Below are 3,497 nucleotides of genomic sequence, written 5' to 3' on the forward strand. Positions count from 1 at the left end.
AGAACTTAATAAACTATGAACTGCCAGAAGAAAAAAACATATTGAACATACAATATATTGACAAACAAACACATTTGTCTTTGAAGAAGTGCATCCAGGAGTAATCTTGGCTGAAAGCAGGGAGTACCAAAGGAATGTCTCTCTGTGTTTCATTGATTATGTAAAGACATTTTGGACTGTGTGACCACAACAAACTATGGTTAACTGTGAGAAGTATCGGAATCCCAGAACACTTGATGATGCTTATGTGAAGTCTATACTTGGACCAGGAAGGAGGCAGTCATCAGAACAGAGCAAGGAAAGACTGCATGGTTCAAAATTGGGAATGATGTATGCCAGGGATGTGTCCTATCTCCAGACCTTTTCAATCTGTATACAGAACAGATTATTTGAGAGGCTGAGCTGTATGAGGAGAAATGTGGCATCAGGATTGGTGAAAGATTCATCAACAATCTGTGTTATGCAGATGACACAATCCTACTTGCTGAAACGGAGGAGGACCTGAAGCAGTTGCTGTAGCAGGGCAAGGACTGCAGCCTACAATATGGATTGAGGCTCAGTATCAAGAGATCAAAGATTCTCACCACTAGGCCAATTGGCAGCATCATGATAGTCGGTGAAGAGATTGAGACTGTTAACAGTGTTAGTTTGCTTAGCTACACAATCAATACTCTTGGTATCAGCAGCCAGGAAATGAAAAGATGTGCTGCAATGGGAAAGTCGGCTGTTAGAGACCTCTCCAAAGTACTGAAGAGCAAGAATGACAGTCTGGAGACTAAGGTGTCCCTGATACAGGCCATCGTTTTTGGAATCACTTGCGATGTATCAGAGAGATGGACAATGACTAAGGATGATAGAAGGAGAATTAATGCCTTTGAGCTGTGGTGCTGGAGTATTAACTATACCATGGACTGCTAAAGTTCATCTTGGAGAGGGTTAAACCATGCTGCTTCTTGGAAGCAAGGATTCTGAAGCTTTGTCTGACATACTTTGCAAATGTTGCAAGGAGGGACCAGTCCTTGAAGAGGGACATCATGCTTGGCAAGGTGGAGGGACAGCATAGGAGAGGAAGACCCTCTATGAGGTGGATTGACTCAGTGAATAGAGTAATGGGGGTAGGTGTGTCAGACCATGAGTTTGGCACAGAATAGAGCAGGGTTTAGGGCTATTGTACATAGGGTCGCTGTGAGTCACAAGTGACTTGACAGCACATAACAGCAACAACAGCAACAGGGCTTCTAAGCTTGATCCCAGTTTATCTTTTATGAATATTATGGTTTTAGGCTTTACTCTCAGGTCTCTGATCCACCTTGAGTTGATTTTTGTGTATGGTGCGATATGTAGATTCTGTTTCAGCTTTCTGCAGGTGGAGGTCCAGTTTTGCCAGCACCATTTGTTGAAGAGGTTGTTATTTCCTTGCTGAGTTCCTTGTTGAGTATCAGTTGACCATAGATAGCTGGGTTTATTTCTGGGTTCTCAGTTCTGTTCCATTGGACTAAGTGCCTGTCCTTGTACCAGGTACCATGCTGTTTTGGTTATTACTACTATATAGTAGGTTTTGAGGTCAGAGAGTGCTGTGTCTCCCATCTCATTTTTGCTTCTCAGAAGTGTTTTGCTTATTCAAGGTTTCTTGCCTCTCCAAATAAATTTTACTGTTTCCCATTTGATCTCCTTGAAAAATGAATGTGGTATCTGGATTGGGATTGTGTTAAACATGTAGATTGCTTTTGGTAGAATTATCATTTTCATAATAATGAGTCTTCCTATCCATGAACAGGGAACATTCCTCCCTCACCCCCATTTCTTTAGGTCTTTTATTGTGTCTTGCAGAAATGCTCTGTAGTTTTCTTTGTATAGGGCTTTTCTATATATAATTAGGTTCACTCCCAACTATCTCAATTAGTGGTTGGCTATTGTAAATGGTATTGCTTTCTTGATTTTCTTATCTTAGTTTTCTTTGTTGAATTACTGATTTTTTTTATATTGATCTTTTATCCTGCCACTCTACTAAATTGGTCTAACTCTAACAGTTTTTTTGTTACGTCTTTGGGGTTTTCTGTGCACACTATCATATCATCTGCATATAGAGACAGTTTAATTATATCTTTGCCAATCTGGATACCTTTTAAAAGTTTCCTTCTCTTGTTGCATTTCCAACACAATATTGAATAGAAGTGGTGACAGTGGACATCCTTGTCTGGTCCCTGTTTGCAAGGAAAAATTATTTTAGTCTTTCTCCATTGAGAATGATGTTGGCTCTTGATTTTGCATATATACTTTTCACTATGTTGAGGAAATTCCCTTCTATTTCAATTTTGCTGAGTGTCAGGAAGGGGTGTTGGATTTTGTTAAGTGCCTTTTCTGCATCAATTACTAAGATCATAAGTTCTTGTTAATTGCTTTGTTAATGTGGTAAATTATGTTGACTTTTCCCCTTATGTTGAACCATCTTTGCATACCTATTATCAATCTCATTTGGTCATGTTGAAAAAAAAAATTATGTGCTTTTGGATTCTATTAACTAGGATTTTGTTAAGGATTTTTGCATCTTTATTATAACTTAACAAGAACAACAATTATATTCATGAGAGATATTGGTCTGTAGTTTTCTTTCTTGGTAGTATCTTTGCCTGATTTTGGTATTAGGGTTATGCTTGCTACATAAAATGTCTCTAGCAGTGTTCCTTCTTTTTCAACTTTTTGAAGTAATTTAAGTAGAATTGGTGCTAAATCCTCTCTGAATATTTGGTAGAATTCAGCTGTGAAGCCATCTGGTCCGCGACTTTCCCTATGGGGAAGTCTTTTTATGACCTTTTCAATTTCTTTTGTGATGGGTCTGTTCAAGAGCTCTATATCTGTCCTTGTCAATTTGGATAACGGATGGATTTAAAGGAATTTGTCCATTCCCTCTAGGTTTTCAAATTTATCAGAGTATAGCTTTTCACAATATTTTGATATTATTGATTTAATTTCCTCTGGTACTGTTGTGATGTCACATCTATCATTTCTTAATTGAGTTATCTGTGTCTTCTATTTCCCCCCCCCCTTTTGTTAAGTTTGCCAGTAATTTGTCAATTTTACTGATATTTTTGAAAAAACAGCTCTTGGTCTTATTGATGGTTTCAATTGTTTTTCTATCTCATTGATTTCCGCTCTTGTCCTTATAATTTCTTTTCTTTTAGGGGCTGTAGGATTACCTTGTACTTTTTCTATTTACTGAAGGTGTTGAGTTAGATTGTTGAGTCTTCTTTTTTTCTTCCTTTTTTATGTGTATGCCTATTTCTATGATCTGCCCCGAGGACTGCCTTAGCTGTGTCCTAGAGGCTTTAGTAACTTGTATTTTTTTTCTTTTGTTTCAAGGAACTTTTAAATTTCATCCTTTTATAACCCAATCATGTTCTAGCAGTGGGTGGGTTTTTTTAGCTTTATGTGGTTAATTTCTAGTTTTATGGCATTGTGGTCCGAGAAGATACTTTGTATTATATCAATGTTTTTGG

This window comes from Elephantulus edwardii, unplaced genomic scaffold (genome assembly GCF_000299155.1).
Source record: "Elephantulus edwardii isolate Elephantulus edwardi_28Jun2011 unplaced genomic scaffold, EleEdw1.0 scaffold00019, whole genome shotgun sequence".
NCBI lineage: Eukaryota > Metazoa > Chordata > Mammalia > Macroscelidea > Macroscelididae > Elephantulus > Elephantulus edwardii.